The sequence below is a fragment of the Panthera tigris genome, chromosome B2, assembly GCF_018350195.1.
Source record: "Panthera tigris isolate Pti1 chromosome B2, P.tigris_Pti1_mat1.1, whole genome shotgun sequence".
In the NCBI taxonomy this organism is placed as follows: domain Eukaryota; kingdom Metazoa; phylum Chordata; class Mammalia; order Carnivora; family Felidae; genus Panthera; species Panthera tigris.
The window spans coordinates 149343457-149368352 of NC_056664.1; the positions used below are offsets into that span (position 1 = coordinate 149343457).

General features: G+C 56.3%; 1 long non-coding RNA gene across 1 annotated transcript; it reads left to right on the top strand.

Moving 5' to 3' along the window:
• The first annotated feature begins 2006 nt into the window (after window positions 1–2006).
• Window positions 2007–4318, top strand: LOC122238461. The gene is made up of 3 exons (XR_006217393.1): window positions 2007–2594; window positions 2814–2931; window positions 3039–4318. It is a non-coding gene; the product is annotated as an uncharacterized LOC122238461 (long non-coding RNA).
• The last annotated feature ends 20578 nt before the right edge of the window (window positions 4319–24896 follow it).

Here is a 24896-nt window from a genome sequence, read left to right on the forward strand (position 1 = left end):
ATGTTCTAAATAGCCTGTTACACGAGCAAATTTTATTTTAGTTTTGTAAATTACCAAGACCCACCTAGCTGGGCGGTTTGTGGCGCCCTCTGGTGGCAACCTATGGAACTACCTGAGGGTTTGTTTTTTTCAACTTCTCTCTGGGGTCAAGGTCCATGTGCTGAGAGCGGTCATCCTTTTCTCCATAATTCATTCTTGGGCCATTTCCTGCTGGGCAGAAGCAGTCTCTTGGCCGTCCACAGCCCACATCCTCTCGCGCAGAATGCCTGAACCAAGAGGAAGGAAAATGGCTTTGAAAAGAAATGAGCTACACCGAGTCGACATGCTGAGACTCCGCAGCCTTGAGACACCCGTGTCCCTTCGAGGTGTCCAGCGTCTCGGGGCTCATCCCAGCGCCCCTGATTCCTTTCCTACCCTGCAAGGTGAGTAACTATTCTGCTGTCTCCATTTTCCCGTTTCCATACTCACATCGCTGTCACATCAGTTTCTGCTTTAAATTGCACTGCACGTTGAATAGGTATCTGTAGGTTAGCTTAGTGCTAAGACCGCATCTCCACATCCGTTTTAATGGGCTTCAACAGTCACCTCTAACTTTCTCAGGCCTGATGATGTGCGCACCACTCTACAGCCTTGCCATTTTGCAGGCGAGGCTTGGTGTCTGCCCAGGAATGTCCATCCCCATCAGAAGCCCGCCTGAGCAGATCCAGGTGTGTGCTAGCTTGATCCACCCGGTGCGAAGTCAAGAAGATTGTCTCCCCGGTTCGAGTGGCCCCTCAGGTGCACCCACCCTACTGGCTTTACTTGAGATGGCAGGATAAACACCCCTCTGCGTGGGAGCCGGCTGTCTGTCGGGGCTGTTTCTCACCAACAATGCTCAGTGTTCAGAAAGTCACAAGCGCCCTCTGAGGGAGCTCTTTGCTTTCTTTACCAAGCTTATCGCTGCACATTCCGGCTGATTGCTCTGCTTCTCGGTCCAGACGTTTTCTCCTAGTACTTCCTTTTTTTTGCAAAAGCTCAGTAATGTCCTCGTGTCTGTGGACAGTTAGTTCACCCGGTAGCAGAGGGTCCTGTGGTAGCCACCAGCTTTCCACTTGCAAACTGCATCACCACCCTCTTTGCCTTCACTATCATCACCATCACCATCACCAACATCCCCACCATTTACCATCACTATCACCATCACCATTTTCAATATCACCATCATTATCATTGTCACCACCACCACCATCCCCATCATCACCATCATCCCCACCATCCCCATCATCACCACCACCATCATCACCATCACCATCATCACCATCACCATCACCATCATCACCACCATCACCATCACCACCATCACCACCATCACCATCATCACCACCATCACCAACACCACCATCACCATCATCATCACATTAGCATCGTCACCACTGACGCGTAAACTATCTGAGGCCAAAATGCTACTGAGTGGCGGAGTGTGGATTTAAACCCTGACAATGACTCCATTGTGTACGTTCTTCCTCAGTGCTCTCTGTTGTACTAACTTTATCTGTCTCTGTTTCTTCATCTATAAAATGGGGTCAATAACAATACCTTCGTAACAAAGTTTCTGTGCAAATAAAATGGTGTGATGCATATATGTGGCGCCTAATATGCACCCAATAAATGTTAGTTTGTGGACCACAGTGATGTGTTTGCTAAATTCTCTATGACACAGTGTGCTGTTACTCAATAAATAACTTAGCTTCCGTTCCCAGTGACTGTGGCCACAGATGGCCATCATCGTGGTCGGGTGCCCCAGTGACTTCGATGCAATGGACCTGAACTGCCAGGGAATGTGTCCCCCTCACCTTCCAAAGGCAACTGGATGCTGGCACGTGCAGTTTCCCTTTTGTCTTCTGGCCCCAGACTGGCTTTCCCTCCCAGGGTCCTTTGTCCTCCTGCCGTCTGTGGATGTTCACAGCCGTGATACAACCAGGCACGGGGAACTCTGTTTCCAAGCGCTCAGCATGCTCACCGTGTTTTCACTCCAAAGTCTTCACAGAGCCCGATAATTAGCCCCTGGGTAAATGTCTGCACTAGGGGGTGCTGGAGGGAGAGGTGGTGAGGGGCTTACTTGGAAGCCCGCAGCCGCCCTGGCTCTTCCGGCCGTGCTGGGGTCACCCGGTTCCTCGCTGGGAACTTTCCAGTGGCGACCTCACACCGGGCAGAGAGCCCCCCCACGGGGCTCCGTCCCTGCTGCCTGCCTTCGCTCATCCTCCTGACCGCTAGGGGGCATCCGTCGGGTGCCAGGCGCCTGCGCAATGGGGAAACGAAGCCCATCCAGGCACGGTCCTCGTCCCGAGTGAAAGCGAGTCTCGTCAGCAGGGAGGCGGGCTCCAGGGCTCTGAGCGTCCCCCGGGAGATAGCACGGCGATGGGCCAGTAACGGCAGCTGCACTGAGCCCCCGAGGTACCAGCTCGTGAGCTGTGTGCCCCCGTGCACATCTTGCGCACCATCAGTATGCAAGATGCGTTCCGGGGAAGACGCTTTTCTAAGTCGTCTCCGGTTTGTCTCCACACACCTTTCGCCCCGACGGCTGTGGTCTGAAGGTTTGTGTCCCCGTTAAGTCGGTACGTTGAAACCTAACCCCCCATGTGCGTATTAGGAGGCGGGGCCTTTGGGAGGAGGTTAAGGTGGGGCGGAGCCCTCGAGGCCGGGACCAGCGCCCCCACGCGCCAGGCGGTTTCACACCTCGGTTTGCTGAGGTCGTTCCCTCCTCTACTGCTCCTGTGAGTAACGAAGTCCTAAACGGCCTTCGAAGCCTGGTTCAAACAACATGTCTTCTACAGGCCCCGCTGCCACCCTTCTCCACGCCGGTGTGATTAGGGCACCCTGGCCCTGGGCCCACACGCCGTCTTCAAACTGCTTTATTCACTGCCTGTGTTTCGCTGGCCTAAGTCCTCCGAGGTCAGTGAGTAGGTCTTATTGATTTGTCTGGGTTTCCTGGAAGCTTGCACTACGCCCCGCTCACAACAGATGCTGTAACCCCCTCACGAAAGACCTTTATTTCACAGACGGAGGCATTCAAACGGGAAGGAGACTTAAGTGAGTGGCCACTAAGCCCCCTTGTGTTCTGGGCAGAGAGAGAAGAAGAATCCGGGTCCCCCCCGCCGCCTGGTGCAGAGCACTGTTCTCTGTTTCCTCGCGGGAGCAAAAGCAGCCGAGGCTGGACCCCGGCCGGGTCGGGGGGCAGGAGCTCCTGGAGGCCGCTGACGGGGCTCTGCCCCCGGCCCACATTCGGGGCCACCACGCTGCCTGGCACCTGTCCCCCGTCCCCATCCAGCCCCACACGGACTTCCCTGATGTCTCCCTCATGGCTGCCCATCCTGGTCTGTGCTTAGTGTCACCGGCCTGTCGAAGGTGGGTCCTCTCCATATCCCGGACCACTGCATCCCGTCTCCTTCTAGAACTTTCTGCACTTTGAGTCACCTGTTAGTTCGCTGTGTCTCTCTTCCTCCGGGCTACCTCTACAGTGACAGGGACCAGGGCGTTTTGTCCACTGCTGTAACTCCATCACTGAAGACTGCCTGGCATACAGTAGGTGCCCAATAAAGATACGGAGAGTGAACCGAATGGTCCAGGATTCCTTAGGCCTGGGACCTGGGCAGTTGGTGACCTTGCCCCTTTCCCTGCACGAGCGCAAACTTGTTCTGTGTCTTCCTCGGAGTTTCTCCTTGAAGCACGGGCTCGGCCTAAGTCCGCGCTGGATTCTGAGCTCCCCCAGCCCTTGCCTCCCAGGCCTGGACTTTCCCCCAGAAGCAGGCGTGCTGTGTGCAAGGCGGAGCTCGCGCCCGCTTTCAGGTCGTGGCGTTCTTCCCGGGCTCTGACTCGCGTGCCTGGCACCCCCCCGGCTTGCTTTCCCAGCAGGAGCTCCAGGACTCGGGCCCAGGAAGCAGCTGCAAGGTTGGCTGAGCCTCCGTGGTGTCTCCAGCTGCCTGGGGACGAGTGACCACGGGCCGGCCACACACCTGGTGCAGGGAGGACGGGGCTGCCGTGTGTGACATCAGATGTGTCTCCTCGTCCCCGTCCACTCACTATTGTCCTCCTGTGGCTCCTTGGTGCTCCCTGGTGTCGTGGGCTTCTGGAACGTTCCAGACCATGGTCAAGAAGGCTTTGGGTAGCATTAGCGAGGGACCACTTTCCAAATTGATACTGAGAATAACTAAGGAGAAGCTACTTGAGAGAAATTGATGGAAACATATTAAACACAAACACCTGATGTGAAACATGATGGGGGAGGAGACGGGTGAAAGGAAGAAATCCTGAAAATAGCTCCTCCCTCCTCCCTCCCTCCTCCCTCCCTCCTCCCTCCCTCCTCCCTCCCTCCTCCCTCCTTCCTTCCCCCTGCTCCTCTCCCTCCCCACCTTTCTTCCCTCCCTCCTTCCTCCTCCCTCCCTCCTCCCTCCCTCCCTTCTCCATCCGCCCTCCTTCCTCCCTCTCTTCTCTCTTCCTCCTCCCCACCTTTCTTCCCTCCCTCCTTCCTCCTCCCTCCCTCCTCCCTCCCCCCTGCTTCCTCCCTCCCTCCTCCCTCCCTCCTCCATCCGCCCTCCTTCCTCCCTCTCTTCTCTCTCCCTCCTCCCCACCTTTCTTCCCTCCCTCCTTCCTCCTCCCTCCCTCCTCCCTCCCCCCTGCTTCCTCCCTCCCTCCTCCATCCGCCCTCCTTCCTCCCTCTCTTCTCTCTCCCTCCTCCCCACCTTTCTTCCCTTCCCCTTCCCTCCCTCCTCCCTCCCTCCCTCCCTCCCTCCCTCCCTCCACCCTCTCTCCCTCTCACCTCTCCGTCCTCCCCCCTTTCCTCCCTCCCTCTCTGCCCCCTCCCTTTGTACATTGGGGTCAGAACATCAACTCTGGGCCCTTGTGAGGTGGTGAGTTCTTACAGGTCACTTGAAGGATGTTACTACTTGGCTCTTCATAGAAGGGGCATCTGTTTACACCCCACCAACAACGTAGAAGAATCCTGAACATGAGAAGTTTCCTTCAGGGCGTCTGGGTGGCTCAGTCGGTCAAGTGTCTGACTCTCAATTTCAGCTCAGATCATAATCTCCTGGTTCGTGGCTTCGAGCCCCACATTGGGCTCTGCACTGACTTGGGATTTTTTCTCTCCCTCTCTCTCTGCTCCTCTCCTGCTCTCTCTCTCTTCCCTCTCAAAATAAATAAACTTAAAAAATACTAGAAAAAAAAAGAAAGTTCTCTCCTCCTTCATGATTTAGCATTTCTTGTTGCGAGCTAGTAACTCCTGGCAAGGCTACCGCGATTCTGTGCCTCTGGTTTGTGAGGACGGATCCCTGGCCCTTGAGAAGGGTGTCTGACGTCCCTGGAGAGGGAGACTTCCGTGGGAGGCTAAGTCCTACCCCCTGCACAGCCGTCCCTAGGGCCTGAGCACCTTCCCTGGCCACCACAAGGGCCTCGGGAGTCCTGTGGTCCCTGGGGCGAGCGCCCCCTACAGACTCAGACTCCTGAGTCGGGGAACCCAGGCCCCCCTTTCCTGGTCGCGGGGGTGGGCGGCGGCCCCAGGGACTGTCCGGCCAACACCTGCGGACTGCTTCCCGGGAAGGTGCTGCTGGGCGCTCGGTGACCATGAGGGCGGAAGGGGGAGGGGGTGCTGGGGGCACAGTTCTGGAAGGTCCCGCGGGCACAGAAGGTGCCCCGTGCCCTTTCCAGACGGTAACACCAGGGCCCAGAGAAGGTTTCACAGATGCTCGTTTTCAAGCCCATTTGGAAAGAATGAAGGTCCTGTTTTCTAGCGATGGTCTCAGATGAGTGACGGCAAGGGTTAGGGCATTTTGTTTAAGTGTGTGACATACAGGGTGCATGCCGGTGTCATCCAGGGTCCTTCACCCTCGGTGACCTGGCTGTGACTGTCACGGTGCCTCCCGGGTCTGGTCAGGAGGGCTGTGTCCAGGCGCCCTCGGGCTCCGGGGAAGCCCCCCACCTCCGGCCCAGGAGTTGCTTTAGTTGGGTAGAATGTTCTGGAGATGGGCACCGGGGACGCCCTCTGTGGGGTCCCTTCCCATTCGCGCCACGATCACACCTTTCACTCAGTCCTTCCCGGAAGACTCCACCATCTCCAGGCTCTTCCTTCACATGTGGAACCTTCTGCTTGTACCCACACGTGGGCAACCTGCCCACAAGCCTGCTGAGTTGGTCTGCAGACCTGGGGCACTGCTGACGTTTCTGGTCCTACACCCCCTCTCCCCCCAAATGGCCCCCCTTTACTGTGTGTGTGCAGGCTGTGTCCTGGAAAGGGGTGGCTTGGTCCAGCCTTTTTTTGGAGGAGGGGGAGAGGAGGAGGGGTGAAGAAGGAGGAGGGGAGGGGAGGGGGGAGGAAGAGGAGGGGGGAAAGAGAAGGAGAAGGAGGAGGGAAAGGAGGGAAGCAGAGGGGAGGGGGAGGAGGGAGGGGAGGAGCGGGAGGAGAGGGGAGGGGGAGCTGCTGACTGGCACCCCAGATGGAGGGCACTCCCTAGCCCTCTCCGCTGTCAAGCCCCTGGCCTGGGGCAGCGGTACCTTCGTCAGAACCCCTGATGGGTCCCCAGACCACACCACCCTGGGGGGACCCCTGCGTCCTTAGACCCTCCCCCAACCACCCTGTCCCGTGGCAGGCTGTTCCCGCCAGCCTCTCACAGAGGGGACCCCACTTCCGCAGCAAATAGCAAACCCGGCTGGTTCACCACCAGTGTATCTGGTCTTTGGCTGAAGGACAAGGACGGACCACGGGTCGCACTTGCTTTCACATCTCGTGCCTCTTTCCGTCTAGAACTGTTACCCCCACCCCTTTCTCTTTCCGCGGCAGGCATGTGTGGAAAGACCCATCAGTTGTCCCGGGGAAGGTCCCACATTCCAGATTCTTCCACTCGCTCCCTTTTTGTCACTGGGGGCATTCCTCTGTCCCCCCTCCCGTTTCTGGGGCTCAGCTCTGTGGACCCTGGATGAGGGCACTTCCCAGAGGGGCTGGGCTCCTTCCCTGCAGCAGGGGGGATGCCGCCCTCCTGGCCGAGTGACCAGGGGACCCTCCAGGGCAGGGCTCCGTGTCATCCGTGGGCCATCTGCCGATAAAGTGACTTTTTCAAAAATCAAGCTCCAGTTTTCTATGCCTGTCGTTCCTTCCACATGATCTGCTGGAATTCATTTTCAAAAACGAATCATCAGTTAGAGTCAGACACTCCCGACTAGGGTTGCCCCGAAGTATAGATTGTTCACGAAAGGCAGGAAAGTCACTTAATTCTTACTCCTTTCAATTTTCTGGGAAGCTCTTATCCACCTACTTATTACATCTGGTGCTAATCGTCCACCTTCCCTTGCTGGGACGTAGGCTCCCCAAGTGCAGGGTCCGCGGTGTGGCGCCCAGAGCCCAGGACACAGGCGGCACCTGTGTCGCCCGAGGGAAGACTAGCCTGTCCTGGAGGCCGGTGGGCACAGCCAGGGTCCCACATGCCGTCCCCCCCTTTCAGGCACAGAGCACCCCCGTAACCTGGGACACGGCGGGAACTTTGCGGTGGCTGCAGGGAAGGGCCCGGGCACCGGCTGGGGCCCGGCCGTGGGTGGTTTCGCTGAGTTGCCCAGGAATGGCGGTGGGGACACAGAGCTGGGCCTCGGCGGCCGGATTGTGTGTTTTCCTTGCCCCAACATGGCCACCAAGTGGCTCTCAGATATTTTTTGGGGAAATGCAAGAATGAAAACTCAACGGCAGACTCCTGTCTAATTTAAACTTCAAACATGACTTGAAGTTGCTGTTTGGAGATGAGAAGAGAGGGAATGTTCCAGGATGTGGCCTCCCTCGAGGCGTGACCGGTACCTTCCGTTTGCTGGCTGAATGGCTCAGCTCGTGGCCGTCCCCATAAACTATCCTAAGCCCTCCAATTAATCAGGGTGCTTGGATTAAATAGAGCGGTCAAGCAGAGGCCCGGAAACAATCTGATAATATCGTGATAGCTTTGAAGATGAAGCGAAGATATCCAAGGAGGTCAACCTAATGCCTCCCTCCCGGGACATAGATACACAGAATCTGATGCCCACCGAGAACCATTTGGCATCTTTTGGGGGACACTTGGGGGGTGGCTTCACTAATCGTTCCTCCCTGGTGATCCGGAGAGCAGAGCGAGGGCTCTGGCAGACGTTGTCCCTCCGGGAACGTGGGGCAGCAGAAAGCGCAAAGCTCTCCAGGAGCCGTGGGACGGTCGTCCCCGGGAGCTGCCCGCCTGTCTAGGCAGGCTGGACAAACGCTGTGCCAACCACGTGCACCGGTTTGTTTTCTCTGCGTATTTTCTGCCCGAGGCTCACGTAGACGGAGGGGGTCAGACTTCCCACGTGTTGCTTAGGGCATCTGGGGCCCGTCCTGCCGCCCAGCCGCGCAGAGACGCGGGCCAGTGTTCGCGGAGGGCCTCCTGCAGACAAGGTGAGGGAGGGAAGGACGGGCGTGCCACAGGAGTCTAGAGTGGAGCGGAAGGCGAGAGAAACGTAGACGAAATAGGTGACAGGCGACCGATAGACACAGAAATGCCAGAAACGGGTTCACTCGGTGGCTGCCTTTCAGCCCAGGCACGAGCGCCCGGTTTCTTTCCAGATCTCAAGGATCGCTCGATTTTGCAGCAGAACACGGTCTGGAGGCCTTTCTAGCGCAGGGGTCCCCTGCTTGCTCCGTGAGCCGCGCGCGAGTGGGGGCCGCACGCGGACCCCGGGCTCCAGGCTGATCTGGAGTCTGGCTCTCCTGTGGCCGCGGTGACGTTCCCGCAAAGCCAGCGGCTGGGGCGAGGCGCATGTAGTGGCTTGTTTAGACCGGCGACGGGACTGTAAGCCTGTCGCGCCGGAAGGGCCGGGGAGGTGGGAGCCGACGGGCCAGGGAGAGGACGGGCACGAGATCTCAAATCTCTTCCCGGTGCAGGACTGTCGTGCTCATCCTGGTGACCAGCAGCAGGGGTAAACGCCTAGTGTATGTGGTTGGGGCGCGCCCTGCGGGCTTCCTCCCTTCCAACAAGCGCTTCCAAAATGCGCTAGTTGGGCCAACCTGGAAACATCGTTATTCTGTGGTGCACACACCTGCAGGCAATGTGCACTGTCGCAGGATTAAATTTCACACAAGCGGAAAGCCCGTTTCGGCCGCTTCCAAAATTTACTTTTTAATGTGTATTTATTTTTGAGAGAGAAAGAGACAGAGCGTGAGCGGGGGAGGGGCAGAGAGAGGGAGACACAGAATCGGAAGCAGGCTCCAGGCTCGGAGCTGTCGGCACACAGCCCGACGCGGGGCTCGAACTCACGGACCGCGAGATCGTGACCTGAGCCGAAGTCGGACGCTTAACCGACTGAGCCCCCCAGGCGCCCGCAGCCGTTTCTAGATGTGTGTGACCCTGGGTAAACCTCGGTTCCTTTATGTCTGCGTCCTCATCTGTAGAATGAAGACACCCTAGGTGGTCACGGCGGTCCTCAGTGTCGTTAGAGGTGGAGACGAGATAGCGCGTGTCCACTGGTTGGCAGAGTGCTCACTAAACGGTTGCCACCACCCTCCCTGCCACCCTTGTCCTTGTCACACTCCTGCCACCCCCACGGACGCCGTCTCAGGTGTGGGTGGAGGGCTTGCCGGGAGCGTTGTAAATCAGTCCATACTTCTATGATGATGTCTCCGTCGGTGACAAGGCTTATCCAAACATCAATTTTTCTCACCAGTATTTTCACTTCCACCGGCATCCCTGGGTCCTTTGGCGTGGTGTCACGTTAAATTACAGGGCTGCAAAACGTATCCGAGCTCTGGGCCAGGGTCTCCTGACCCATCTCGAGGCTGTTGGCAGAATTTCTACCATGGCGCCTGGCACACGGTCGTTTTCCAAAAACAAAGGGTGCTTATTATTTCTGTCTATAGTGAAAGGTTCTCTATAGAACCTATAGAAAAGGTTTGCTTTTGCTCTTTTGGGTTTTGCCTGTATATCCAGCAGGTGGCATTCTGAGCCTGTTGCTAACGCGGGGTTAGGGGGAGCGGAGTTCCTGAGGGGTCTGCGGGGTGTGGGGTATGTAGAGTCAGGCCCCCTCCAGGAGGGTGAGTCCTGTAATGTGATCGATCGTCCCGGGATGGTTTGAAGGTGGGATTTTCCTTCACCAGGAGGATAGAATTATTCACCGGGTTTTCAGAGTTACTTATAAGGGAACATCTGTAATGATGTGAAATCTGTAGCTTTGGCTTTTTAAGTTTGTTTTTTAACGTTTATTTAGCTTTGAGAGAGAGAGAGAGAGAGAGAGAGAGAGTGCGAGCCAGGGAGGGGCAGAGAGAGGGCGAGACGCAGAATCCGAAGCGGGCTCCGGGCCCCAAGCCGTCAGCACAGAGCCCGACGCGGGGCTCGAACCCACGAACCGTGAGATCATGACCTGAGCCGAAGTCGGAGGCTCCACCGACTGAGCCACCCAGGCGCCCCTGGCCCTGTGATTTCTATCCCACTTTCTCTACTATCACACGGGGGCCTGTGGAAACTAACGCACACAGAATAATTAGCACGGTGTCCGGCCGACTGCAAAGAACGACAATGGCAGCTATTTCTAAAGTCCCTTCTCAGGGCGACACTCAGGTTCGGACAGGCGGGCAGGGGGCTACGTTCTTCTCTGCAAATGGAGAAGTGGAGGCAGGGAGCGCGGCCTCTCTCCTGCCCTGTTTCTTTGGCGAGAGGTGCAGGGCAAACCGGGACGCAGGCGAGTAGTGACTGGGACCCTTGGTTTGGGGCCTGGACCGTGAGGCTTCGTTTCACACGAACGACCCGGCCACCGTCTCTCTCTGGCCCCAGCCACCAACGTCGCAGGAACCTGCGAAGCCTCGTGTGGTCCCACCTGGGACAGACCTAAGGTGTCAGAAGGGGCCAAGTGCTAATCCTGATAAACATCCATCCTGCCCCCCTGGCCCCCGACCCCGGGTGTAGAGGGAGGGGAGCAGGCTTTCCCATTCCCACTGGGTCCCACGACCTCACAGCTCAACCATGGGTCAGAGCAATGACTTTCATCCTGGGACCGGAGGACTTAGGTAGGAAGCCTGACTGTGTTCCCAGCCACGTGGGGACCACGAGCTACAAGATTTCTAATCCATTTGTGGAGGAGCCTGTGGTCCCACCGTCGCCGGGGGTGGGGGGCATGTGCGGGGGACCCTGTGGTCTGTGTGCAACAGGCACCACACACATGTGCTATGCGTAAGGAAATGTTTACAGTGGGGGTCTCGCTGTAAGGATGGTGACCCCGTGGGGGACAGAGGGCGGGGAATAAACAGAACAAAGGAAGCCACGTGCGTCCATGGGGATGAGGAGATGAGTGGGGAAAACCCCAAAGGGAGGGGAAGGCTTGGGCTGTGGGCGAGGGTGGGGAAGGAACTGGGGAAGGCCTGGATAGAGGTGGTTGCCCCTGAACCGGGTGTGGAGAGATGAGGGTAAGTCCCTCAGAGAATGAGGTGGAGGAAATCATGGCCAGCCCTGCAGAGTCTCCTGGGTCCAGCAAAGAGACCATGCGGGACTGGATGAGGTGGCAGGCAGGCTGCAGCCACGCTGTGACCAGCAGATGTACTATGCTTATACGTTCGATGCATTCAATGTCCAGATGTCCCAGCCAGGTGCGTGGTGAGCCACTGGAGCACGTGACAGGTGTGTCACCATTAACCTTGAAGAACAATTCTGGGGACTTCATCCTCTGTGTCAATGTCTACGCTGTGGGTCTATGTGGATTAGATGAATTCAAGAAAAATGTTGTCCATCAAGAGTCCTGAGTTTTACTTTCTTTTTTTTTTTAATGTTTATTTCTGAGACACAGAGAGACAGAGCATGAGTGGGGGAGGGGCAGAGAGAGAGGGAGACACAGAATCGGAAGCAGGCTCCAGGCTCCGAGCTGTCGGCCCAGAGCCCGACGCGGGGCTCGAACCCACAAAGCGAGAGATGATGACCTGAGCCGAGGTCGGTCGCTCAACTGACTGAGCCACCCAGGCGTCTCTCGGTTTTTACTTTCAAATTTGCTGCTAACTTGAGGTATAAACTCTGAAGTCATTGCCGTGTTAAGTGTCGTTTCCTAACTGTCGCCTGGTGGTTCTGGGGGAGAAATGGTCTATTCGAACTTGAGTTATTGGAGGTGCAGACGTTCTGTTCCAGGGTGGCCAGCGGAAGGTGAGGGTCTGATTCCGCGACCCCAGTGTGGCGTGCACCAGGTGGGATGTAGGATTAAGGCTGATCCCAGAGGAAGGGTTAACAGGGGGCCGTTTTTGTTACAGGGCCAGTGTCTCACAAAGGAAAACGACCGCTTGCTGAGACACGCCCTTGCCATTATTGAAAACTTCACTCTCCCAACGGACTTTCCTTGAGCTTTGGGGAGCCCGGGTCGTCTTGTCCGGTCTTTCCCGTCCGCCCTTCCAGGGCGGAGCCCGTTAGCACTGCTGGCTGATCCTCCGCTTCGGGGTGTGTGAGCTCCGGTCCCCTCCAGCCGGTCCCCTTGGTGCAGGACAGCGGGCATCTCGGCATGACTCACGTTCTCAGCGCGTCTCCTAAATCCGACTTTCTGTCCGCAGCTTTCCCATCAGTCAGCTAATCTCTCCTTGGTGCCCTTGTGCTGATTGCCGGTTAGCAAATCACAGCGTGGGGTGGGGCTCCTCCGGCTTCCCTCACAGGAGGGTGGCCCCCCCGCCCCCACGTCCTGGTCCTCTGGTCCCCCGGCCTTGCCTGCAGGACAGGGCAGCCGAGGACGTCCTGGGAGAACACCCCGTCTTCCCGGGGGGGCCTGGGGGCCTTTCTCCTATCACCCTTTCTGTGCATCCAGGGTTTCCCAGATTCCATTCAAGGCGTGTCCCTATTTCCCTCTCCGTCTGTGACAGAAAGGCGCGCAAAACCTAAGACCGCCAACGATGTCGCACATTGTGATGATCTAGAATCAAAAGGTGAAGGAGCCTGGGTGAGCCTGGAAAGGGAGGGCTTGAGTCCCAAATTGACAGGGCCCCTCCCCCGGGCACTCTTCAGTTTCGTTACAGTTCTCTAAAGCCCGTGAGCGTAACGTGGCTTCCGTAGGGGGGCGGGCACCCCCACCCCACCCCTGTAAACCGCAAAGACATCTGGAACCTGCGAACTCATTTGTACCGACTGAGTCATCCTGCTGAGGGAGCAGCCTGGCAGCCGGGGGGGGGAGCGAGCGGTCCCGGAGCCGGGGCCCGGGACCTGGGGCGGGTCGCCAGCTGATGCCAGAGGGTCTAGGGGCGGATGAAAGGAGCCACCGCGTCTGCGGCTAAGGCAACAGACACCCCTCCTGCAGAATCCGGGGGTGGTGCCCGACGTCGGGCCAGAGAGGAAAGCGGCCGCCCGGCCACGTCCCGGCCCCTCCGAAGGGGACAGCTTTGCCCTCTGGAAACAAGAAACAAGAAATCGGCCTCCACGCGGGACAGAGTCCGCTGCCCGGCCAGACGCAGAGGGATTCGGTCACGGCCTCGCCTTTGCTTCTCAGGAACCCAGCAGTTTTCCACAGAGGCGCTAATCCCCTCGGGCCGCGGCCCGAGCCTCCTGGTGGCCAAGGGCGTCGCTGGAAAGGGGCCCGTGCTGTGTTCACCGCACGACCGCCAGCAGATTAAGTGCCATGAGCCGCAGGAGGCGTCAGTCTCCCCTCTGTGCCACCCGCGTTCGAAGCCTCTGCCCTCGGGAGCAGCGAGCTGTGGGGTGCGCTCACGTCGCACCGGAGCCGGGGGGGCCCCTGTGCGTGGGTCCCCTGGCCGTGGAGGGGGGCCCCGTCCCGGGCGGTGCCGCGGGAGGGAGGCCGCGTCTGTGCTCTGAAGGAGGAAGTCTCTCAGCTGTACACGTTCACACCAGAGGCCAGGTTCACCTTGAGAACCGGGAACTTTCACCGGGGAAATGGGAGCACGGGCTCACGCTGACCGCCCCCCCGCACCCCCTCCTTTCGGCTCCCCCTGAGCGCTCGGTGTGAACCGTAGAGCTGGTGGGAAGACCGACCTTGAGCTCTGCACAGACAGACGGACGGATGGACCCAGCCCGCCGCTCCCCTGCCCCGTAAAGGCGGGCGCGTCGTTTGACCAGGGGTCTGCCTGACAACGAACGCCACCCCTGCTTTCCAGTGAAGCCGGCCAGGCTGGCGGGAGAGCAGGGGTGAGCCTCTCCCTTCCCCTCCGGCCGCCTGACCTGTAGGCACCAGGGAGGAGGTGCGCGGGGAGAGGGGCTCTGGGGTCCCCAGGATCTGGGGAACAGCACTTGCTCCTGGGCCGTGAGGGTGGAGGCCTGCTCCCCGGGCATCGGCTGGGCCACCTGGGCGCGAGGCCGGTCTCGTCCGCTTTATAACTGTGACCGCGTGACTGACGGCGTCCCCGTGTGGAACGCCCGGGGTACTGGCGCGTCCTCAGCTCGCGGTCAGCCCTGCGCTTGTCATTCCGGGCCGCGTGCGCGTGGCTGGGACCCTTCGCCTGTCTTCCCGTGTCGCCTTTCTGATTTTATTGGCACCTCTCCTCTACGCGGAGGGCATCTGGGGAAAGTAGGGTGATCTGGAAGGCCGGTTATCCCTCAGGCCCCAGACGGCTTTGGTCACCGGGGCGAGCCCATCACACGGTCGTCCTGAGACCTGCCGGAGCCGGGCTTGGGGGGGGAGGGGGGCACGGCTATTTCCTGTTTCCTCACGTAAAGCGCGATGCCAGTTGCCCTGGGAATGCAAGCACTCCTGCCACTTAGAGATTTTTTGTTTCATTTAAGACTCACTTAGGCACATGGTGTCCCTGTTGGCCTTGTGACTACATAGCAAGGGAACCGCAAGGGAGCTAAGTAGACGGTTTTCCTGGACCGTGGTCGTAGCCCACGTCTCTATCCTCAGCCATGGGTGACTGGTGGCCCGGCCCCCTGGGTCCGGTTGGGACTGAGGGGTCCCCGGGGAGCAGGACTCTCGGTGCGAACTCGAGGCCGTCTGGAGCCAGGAGCGGTCTCCTCCAGCCTCGCCCTCTGTGCCCCGAGGGCGGGGATGACGGGCCCTTCTCCAGGCGCCCCTCTGTCTTCAGAGTTTGCTACCAGGTCCCCCACCCGTTTCTCTGGTGCTCCTCTGGCATCTCCTTGGTCCTCCCAGAGGGTGGGCCCTCAACGTTTCCAGACTGGCAGCAGGACTTACATTGGCACTCAGCTGAGCCTTCTGGGGATTACTGGAAGGGCCTGAGGGCTGGCGGTTGTCTGGTCACAGAGAGCCAGGAGGGACACCTGCTCACCTTACTCATAGCTTCGGACGCAGAGCTGAACGCCCGGTGTTAAGCCCTGGGCGTGGGCCTCACCCTGGGGGGCTGGCAGCTGGCCCACGGCTGTCTCCTCGTCCCCATCTGCGGGAGGCTCCTGTCCCTGGGCTTGGCCGTGAAGCTCCTTCCCCTGCGGGCTGAGCCCCCCTCTCACCTGCGGGGTCGGTGCGCCCCCAAGTTCACTCATGAGGAGGCAGAGGTCCCAGGGTGGAGGCTCTGGTCTCTGTCCCCTGCTCCCCACCTGGGTCCTGCTCGCGCCCGTCTGAGACGTTCCCATAACCCCCTGACTTGTGGGGAGACAGGGAGATGGCCTGTTTCCGGGCTGCTCAGTGCCCCCTCGCCCGGTCTCGGCCGTGCTGTGACAACTGTGCCCACACCCTGACTTTAGGAAAGGTGGGTTCATATCTCTTTCCATCCAGCCCTGCCTTGGGTATTTGTTAGGGCCTCACTGTGGACGCTGTTAAACCAGCGGGTACTTGGACAGTGGTGACGGGTTATTTTTATTTTCGAAGGTCTCTGAGCCCCATCACCCCATCTCCTCCCCAGCTTCTGATGTTCCACCCGTGTTATTAAAATGTCCGTGATTTGTCACGCCGTGCCGAGCCCAAGAATATGGCCCCCTCTGCCACTCGCGAGGGTCTCCTAATTACAGCGGCTGCCCTCCCTCCCTCCCTCCTTCCCTCCGTGCGGGGCGCTGACATTTATAAATCAACGCGGTGACCTTTCCAGTGGAGGCGGTAACCTGTGCTATGACCTCTGTGGCATTTTAACCCGTTAGAGATAACTTCTAACACTTTATTTAAAAAAAAAAAAAGATTATTTTTTTTAACGTTTCTTTATTTATTTCGAGAGAGAGAGAGGAGAGGGGCAGAGAGAGAGGGGGAGAGAGAGAGAATCCCAAGCAGGACCCTCACTGGCGCACAGAGCCCGAGGTGGGGCTCGAATTCACAAACTGTGAGATCCTGACCTGAGCTGAAATCAAGACTCGGGCGCTTAGCCCGAGGGGGATCTGGAATGCTCTAGGAGGCTCTGCAATGCTCTGGAACACTCTGGGCTCTCTGGAATGCTCTGGGGGGTTCTGGAATGCTTTGGGGCCTCTGGAATTCTCTGGGGGGCTCTGGAATGCTCTGGGGGTTCTGGAATGCTCTGGGGGGCTCTGGAATACTCTGGGGGTTCTGGAACACTCTGGGGGTTCTGGAATACTTTGAGGGCTCCGGAATTCTCTGGGGGGCTCTGGAATACTCCTGGTGTGTCCCTGCACTCAGATTCGAGTGGGGGCTGTGTGTGAGCCCCGGGGCTCCTCTCCCCAGTATGTCAGCTATGGGCAGACGCGGGCTTCTCGGTCCCCAGTTATGTCAGGAGCACTCCCTGGCCTGAGTGGGTCATGGATGTTTGGATAGCCTAACACGTATCCAAGGTCATGGGTCATGAGCCAACCTGATCAGGTCCTGTCATCAGCACTTTTCAGACTGGTACCGCCTGTATTGAGGGCCCGTTCGGATGCAGGGTCATTTTTGGTTGGCACACTGCACGTCACCACAGTCATTTAATGGGTATGGATTCTGGATGCTAAATGCTATGAACTGAATGAGTCCTCCCCGAACCCCTTCGTTGAAGCCCTAACGTCCAGTGTGATGGCTTCAGGAGGTGGGCCTGTGGGAGGCGGAGCCTCGTGAGTGGAATTCGTGTCCTTACAGAGGCGGCCCAGAGCGCTTCCTCACCCGCATCACGTGGGGACGCGGGGAGAAGATGCCTGTCTGGGAACCGGGAGGTAGGGCCTCACCAGAGCCTGAGTCTGTAAGAGCCTCGATCTCGACCCCCGGCCCCCAGACTGTGAGAAACAGCTCTCTGCTGTTTGCAAGCCTGCGAGTGTTCCTGACATAACCGGGGCCAGAGCGGCCCCAACACTGACTTCCTGCAGCGAGTAGGACGGTCCCACATCATGAACAGTGTCCCGCCCGCGCCTCTGCAGGTCCCCATCGAGAAGCCGTGTGGGATGTGTGAGAAGAAGCCACTTTTCACTGCTACACACGGAAGCGGTCGACCTCCCTGCCCCGCCACAGTCCGTGGGCCGTCCACCCGTCCACGGGGTGGGGGAACACGAGCTGTCCCTGGAGCTCCTGGGAGGGAGGGACGCTCACCGCCCTTCTCACAGTTGCTCCGAATCTTATTTGCAAAATGTGGATGTGATCACGGCACCCTGCAGTGTTCAGTTCTTTCTGGAACGAATCTGTGGTGTCATGACTGAAGATCTGTGCAAGATCCTGTGCAAGGTTTTGAATCCAATTCCTAGACTGAGCGAGGTTGGGTGAGTGCCCAGGCCGGGGCGTTTCCAGGTTGATCTGCGTCCGTTTCCGTCCTGTCCAGCAAGAGGAGAGATTCCGGCATACAGGCCGGTGCTGGTTCTTTAACCCACACAGAGAGTAAGAGTGGTTGTTTCTTCAGCTTGGGCGTAGCAGGTGTTTCTGTGACTTCTTGTTTCAGAAATGCCAGCTCCGATGCACATTTGGTTATTCTCTAAGCTTGGGTCTCTGTTTGGGTCTCTGTTTGGGTCTCTGTTTTCCAGAAGAACAAAGGAGCACGGGGATATCAAGTGGCACATTGCAGTCACAGAGGGGTGAGTGGGTTGACCTTGGGTCAAGCGAGAGTTCACCCAGTGGAGTCCTTTTTCTTTCTTTTTTTTTAATTTTTAAAAATTTAATGTTTATTTTGAGAGAAAGAGAGAGAGAGAGAGAGTCAGAGCGTGAGTGGGGGAGGGTCAGAGACCGAGGGAGGCATGGAATCCGAAGCAGGCTCCAGGCCCCAAGCCGTCAGCACAGAGCCCGACGTGGGGCTTGAACCCACGAACCGCGAGATCATGACCTGAGCCGAAGTCGGACGCTCAACCGACAGCCCCCCAGGCGCCCAGAGTCCTTTTTCTTTGAGGCATGGTTTACCTCAACCAATACTTACTGACTTGGGGTCTTAGGTTCGACACAGAAGAGGGAAGAAGGGTCACTAACACCTGAGCTCGGGGACTCACCGGGAGGAGGACGTCTGTGTGAAAGCCCAGCTCACGGTGCAGACGTTCCCGAGAAACAGAGTGTGGTCTGGAGCAAGGGGAGGGTTCTGCGGGCCGTCGTGGGGGTCGGGAAAGGCTAAGTCATGGAAAAGCGGCTTTCTCCTCCCCCGAAGCACCGGCACTTTGGAACTGCTTGTAAAAGTGTCCGGCGAGCAGATTCTCGCTGGCGTGTTTTCAGGGTCTGGGCTGGTCCCCTGTCAGCTCGAGACTTCCCGGGTCCAGGCTGCTGTCGTGGCTGCACAAACAGCTTCCGAGGGGAACGTAGCCACTGAGCCGCTCCACACGCGCCCGTCGCGGGTCACACGATCCTTCACGCTGCCGCCTTTCAGCCACTCGTTGACTGAAAAGTCATTTCCGTGCGGCTTCTTGGAAACCCAAGCTGTGCTATTTTCCAGCTACTTCTCTGCTAACCGTGTAAAAAGGTTACAAAGGTAATCAAAACAGCCAATCTTAAGGGTTGAGAATGTGACTGGACCCGGTCCTCTTCCTGCTAAGGGATCTGGAATCATTTCAGCCTCTCGAGGGACCCACGGGGCCATCTCTGCAAGGCGGCTGCTGGCCGGGATCCGGGCAAGCCCCTGAGAAGCCCTGAGTGGCTGTGCTGGGCTCAGTGAACGCTTCCACCCCAGGGTCACTGACCCCAAGGTCCTCAATTCCAGGCGTGTTTGCCTCTTGTCATCGATATCCCTTCGTTTATGTGAAAAGCTCTGCCGTCTGTGCTCAGAGACGGGAAACACAGCTGTCTGGGTTGCACGTGCGCCCTGGGCGTGACACACAGGCTCTCTCCTTGGTTTGCTTGGAGGGTGGAAAGTGCACCTGCATTCCATCCCACTGGGAAGGGCGTGGCCGAGATGATTCGGCGACATTCGGACTTTCACGAAATATTTTGAGATTGCTTTCTAAAGTATTATTAGTCTTATTCATGGGAAAAACTAGCAATCAAAATTAAATTAAATCGCAAATCGTTTGATAAATAAAAATGGACCAGTTAAAAAAATATTTATTTATTCTGAGAGACAGATATATATATATATATATATATATATATACACACACACACACACACACACACACACACACACACAGAGTGGGAGAGTAGGGGAGGGGCAGAGAGAGAGGCAGAGAGAGAATCCCAAGCAAGGTCCATGCTGTCAGCACAGAGCTCGACACGGGGCTCGATCCCAGGAACCATGAGATCATGGCCTGAGCCCAAATCGAGAGTCGGATGCTTAACTGACTGAGCCACCCAGGTGCCCCCAAAATGGACCAATTTTAATCAAGGCACGTAGCTTTTCTTTAACAAAGTACTTGAATTTTGTCTGTTCAGCCGTGTTTGTATGACTTTTCTTTCTATACCTTTTGCTGATTGTCCTAACTCCACAGAATGTTATGACCAGGGGGACAACACTGGAAAACGGATGGTGATGGCAAAAATAATACCGATAACGTTCACCGAGTACTTGCCAACCACCCAGCGTCCTTCCAAGTAAGAACTTAGGTCCTCACGACGTGGTACTGTTGTAATCCCCACTTACAGATGTAGAAACTGAGGCACAGAGAACGCACCCGGCAGGTGACAGGAGCCAGGCAGCGAGGGTCCAGGGGCACACTCCAGCTGCTACTTACCATGAGAGAAGTCCTCACAAAGCCAACATCCCACGGGGCCGGGGGCTGTGTCTGCCCCTCGGTGTTTGCTCCTAGGGCCCAGCACAGTGCCTGGCACAGAACAGGGATTTCAGTGATGGGCTGCAGGAGGGCACGTTTGCACAGCACGTATTATACGGTTCTTTCGAGTCTGGAGAAACATGGACAAAAATGTAACTTGGAAGATTAATTGAAGGGTGTGTTTCGGTGGCCGAGGCAGCAATGAAGCAACTTTGTCTTATGGATGCTGGACGGGACTTAGCATTTGGAGGATTTGGTCTTATTTTCTCAGACCTAAGAGAGAGTAACTATGCTCGGGTCTTTCTCTCCCCACAGCCAGTTGGCTCCATAACCTTGCCTACGGATGGTGTCAATGGTTCTGTGTCAATGTGAGCTCTTGTCTGGGTTAGTGAGGAGGTGCTGATTCCCGGGACTCTTCTGTCTCCCTCGAAGCTCTAGAATCCGTCGGTCAATAGCCATAAAATAACCTTCTGGGGTCCTGACTGGGGCTGCACCGAATCCAGAGATCAAATGGGGAAGAACTGATATCTTGACAACACTGAGTGTTCCCCTCCATGAACATGGGACGTCTCTCCATTTATTTAGATAGTAGTTGATTTCTTTCATTAGGGTTTTGTTTTTCTTATACGTATTTTGTGAATGGTGTACTTAAGTTGCTTTTCTTCCCCCCTTTGGATGCAATGTAGATATTGCGTTTCTATTTTCCGATTACACTTGTTCTTTGCTGGAAGCATTGACTTTCTACCAATTATTTTTGCACCCTAACCCACTGTCAGATTTGCCAACAAGGCCATCAGCATAGCAGTGCCTAATTAAAAGGTGGATTGCAAAAGACAAGAGGGTGTGACTTCAGCGAGTGCTGAAGGATGGAGGGAGCCTAACTCCCTGATGTCGCCTGGACCACACGACTGTTACTTCGCTTTTATTTCACGCAGGATGTTTTACTTCTGTCTTCATGCGAAGTCCTCTTGCCGCCCCTGTGGGAATGGCCTGGCCTTGACATCATCTGGCCCTGAGAACTGACCTTACACTTGAAGCCCTATCCTCCTCCCTGGGTGGGGTGCATACCCCACCACACGTCATTTTTGGAAGGAAAAACTTCAAATATGATTCTCAACACTTGGCAGACTCACAATGTATTCATACGGTGGACAAGCAGGGTCACACTCTCGGGGTTTTTACTTGGTGAGAGAACGGTGTCAGCGTTTCTATGTCCCCAGGGTGTTGGAATGTTCTGGACAAGCTGTGGCGGTTTCCAGAAAAGGAAAGGAAAGGATAAGGGAAGGAAAGAGAAGGGAAGGGAAGGGGAGGGAAAGGAAGGGAAGGGAAGGGAAGGGAAGGGAAGGGAAGGGAAGGGAAGAGAAGGAAAAGAAAGGGAAGGGAAGGGAAGGGAAGGGAAGGGAAGGAAAGGGAAGGAAAGGAAAGGGAAGGAAAGAGAAGGGAAGGGAAGGTAAGGGAAGGGAAAGGAAGGAAAGGAAAAGGAAGAAAAGAGAAGAAAAGGAAAGGAAAGGAAAGGAAAGGAAAGGGAAGGGAAGAGAAGGAAAGGAAAGGGAAGGGAAGGGAAGGGAAGGGAAGGGAAGGGAAGGGAAGGGAAAGGAAGGAAAGGAAAGGGAAGAAAAGAGAAGAAAAGGAAAGGAAAGGAAAGGAAAGGAAAGGGAAGGGAAGAGAAGGAAAGGAAAGGGAAGGGAAGGGAAGGGAAGGGAAGGGAAGGGAAGGGAAGGAAAGGAAAGGGAAGGAAAGGAAAGGGAAGAAATGAGAAGAAAAGGAAAGGAAAGGATAAGGGAAGGAAAGAGAAGGGAAGGGAAGGGGAGGGAAAGGAAGGGAAGGGAAGGGAAGGGAAGGAAAGGAAAGGAAAGGGAAGAGAAGAGAAGGAAAGGAAAGGGAAGGGAAGGGAAGGGAAGGGAAGGGAAAGGAAGGAAAGGGAAGGAAAGGAAAGGGAAGGAAAGAGAAGGAAAGAGAAGGGAAGGGAAGGGGAGGGAAGGGAAGGGAAGGGAAGGGAAAGGAAGGAAAGGAAAGGGAAGAAAAGAGAAGGAAAGGAAAGGAAAGGAAAGGAAAGGAAAGGAAAGGAAAGGGAAGAGAAGAGAAGGAAAGGGAAGGGAAGGGAAGGGAAGGAAAGGGAAGGAAAGGAAAGGAAAGGGAAGGGAAGAAAAGAGAAGAAAAGGAAAGGAAAGGAAAGGAAAGGGAAGAGAAGAGAAGGAAAGGAAAGGGAAGGGAAGGGAAGGGAAGGGAAGGGAAGGGAAGGGAAGGGAAGGAAAGGGAAGGAAAGGAAAGGGAAGAAATGAGAAGAAAAGGAAAGGAAAGGATAAGGGAAGAAAAGAGAAGGGAAGGGAAGGGGAGGGAAAGGAAGGGAAGGGAAGGGAAGGGAAGGAAAGGAAAGGGAAGAGAAGAGAAGGAAAGGAAAGGGAAGGGAAGGGAAGGGAAGGGAAGGGAAGGAAAGGGAAGGAAAGGAAAGGGAAGGAAAGAGAAGGAAAGAGAAGGGAAGGGAAGGGGAGGGAAGGGAAGGGAAGGGAAGGGAAAGGAAGGAAAGGAAAGGGAAGAAAAGAGAAGGAAAGGAAAAGAAAGGAAAGGAAAGGAAAGGGAAGAGAAGAGAAGGAAAGGGAAGGGAAGGGAAGGGAAGGAAAGGGAAGGAAAGGAAAGGAAAGGAAAGGGAAGGGAAGGGAAGAAAAGAGAAGAAAAGGAAAGGAAAGGAAAGGGAAGAGAAGAGAAGGAAAGGAAAGGGAAGGGAAGGGAAGGGAAGGAAAGGGAAGGAAAGGAAAGGAAAGGGAAGGGAAGGAAAGAGAAGGGAAGGGAAAGGAAGGGAAGGGAAGGAAAAGGAAGGGAAGGGAAGGGAAAGGAAGGAAAGGAAAGGGAAGAAAAGAGAAGGAAAGGAAAGGAAAGGAAAGGAAACTTAGACATTAAGAAATGTTTAAGGTACTTGAATAAAAGTGATTTGAATTTAGTTTAGTGTTATTTAATTGTGGGATGCTGTAATCGTGTGGCTCAAATCTTTCCTTTCTGTTTTCGAACCTCAGCGGACAGCGAACCAAATCTTCCCGTAAGTGTGTGGAAGGAGGAGTGTGGGCAAGTGTGGGTCCCCACTCTTTCCCAGCTAACGGCTCTGGCCTCTAGGCTCCCCGGGCCTTATTTTTCCCCCTGTCACGTGAGGGGGCAGGAGGTGACAGGGGAAGGCGACATGGTCCATGATCCCTGCCAGCGGGAACGCTTTGTAATCCTGTCCTCCTCATACCGAGCGCCGCCACGAGCCCAAAGGGTGCCTTCGTGTGATCAGAAGGGGGGACGCTTCCTCCAGATGTTCCGCTCATCTGACGAAAGACTGTTGGTTGATGGGAGGTCGGGCTGGGGGAGTTTCAAGCTGCACCACGGGTCCGGGACGCTCGGCTTCCCCGCGGATTCCTTCCCCGCTCTCAGAGTCCCCGACTGTCAGCAGACCTGCGTCTCACCGAGGAAAGCCCGCTCCCGGCAAACCCCCCTACGACAGCCCCCATTTCAAGTCGCTTGAATGTGCAACGCGTCTTGAGGCATTTACGTTGCGGAATGGAAAGAATTTGGTTGTTTCTCCGTGGCCCTTTCTGAAGGGTCTAGAGCCCAGTTCCAACGTCAACAGAAGCCTGACTCAAGGAAACAACTCGGTCTTTTCGGGTCGTTCTCTCTGTGAGGACACAGGGCCGCAGAGAGAGCGGCCGAGGGCCGGTAACCCCTGGACTATTTATTATGTAAGGCTGGGGGGTGCGTTGCTGGATCGCACTTCACGCAACGACTCCTGGCTCCAGATGCGTCTGTTTTCAACAAAATGGATGTGGAGTAAGTGACATCTGTCAGCCGGGGCTCGGAGGGGTGGCCCTGGGAGGCTGGGCAAGTTACAGCCGCGTCTGCCCGCAGGGGTTTCGCCCACCTGTTCAGGCTACCCGGCTTCTCCTTCGAGTTCTGGCACTTTATTTATTTTGCTTTTTTTAAAGTAACCTCGACACTCAACGTGGGGCTCGAACTCATGACCCCAAGCTCAAGAGTCACACGCTCTACCGACCGAGCCAGCGGGCGCTTCTTAGGGACGGTACATTATGTCGCGAGGGTTTCGTTTTCGTTTGTGATTTGAATGGGAAGTGAGGTAATTTCAGTCTCCTTTCTCCTGGAGCCCTGCGGCCGTCAGCAGAGTCTTAGTCCAGGAACGCCAGCATTCATGAAAGAAAGACTCACGCTCATCTCGTTTAGAAAGTTTAGATACAAAGGTCTACTTCTGGGCCCCTAACGTGTGAACATTGACTTGGGCTCATGGAGTGTGATTGGGGCACGGGGGGTAAATCTCTCGGGGTGGCCGTGAGGCCAGGGGGCGGGAGAAGTAGAGTGGGACCCTTCCCCCGTGTCCCCGAGATCGCTGAGGGCAGCTCCATGCGTGTCTAGGGGCCACAAGAGCAGTCAGAAGGGAGAGGCTTCGTCGACACGCATCTTCCGTTTGATGTTGGTCGGAATTGAATCGCTTCCTGAGCAGAGCCGGTTTCTAAATTTATTTCACTGATCTCTCCCCAGTGTGGACGCATAGGTAGCGCAGAACGGACACGGCAACGTGCCTGCACACAGCCAGCAGAAAGGGAGACAGGCAAAGGGGGAACAGACTTGGAACAGACAAGACGGCTCAGAGACACTTAGTGTTTGTGGCTTAAGGGAGAAGTTTCTTCGAGGTCTGGGCTCCAGAAAGCCTCCAGAAGCAAGAGATTCTTTCCTGAAACTCACGGTACCCACACTGGGCAATGTCACGGGGCGGTCCCAGTGGACGTGTGCTCTCACCTGGGGTCCTGACTTATGCAGGCAGTGACTCCCTGTGGGTGCAAGCCAGGTGCTGTGGCGATGTCTCGAGGGCGGCTTCTGCTCCTGAGTTCCAGCACTTTCTCCTAATTTACGGTAGCCCACGGGTGGGGCTGGGGCGGGCCTGGGGGGAATCAGGACGAT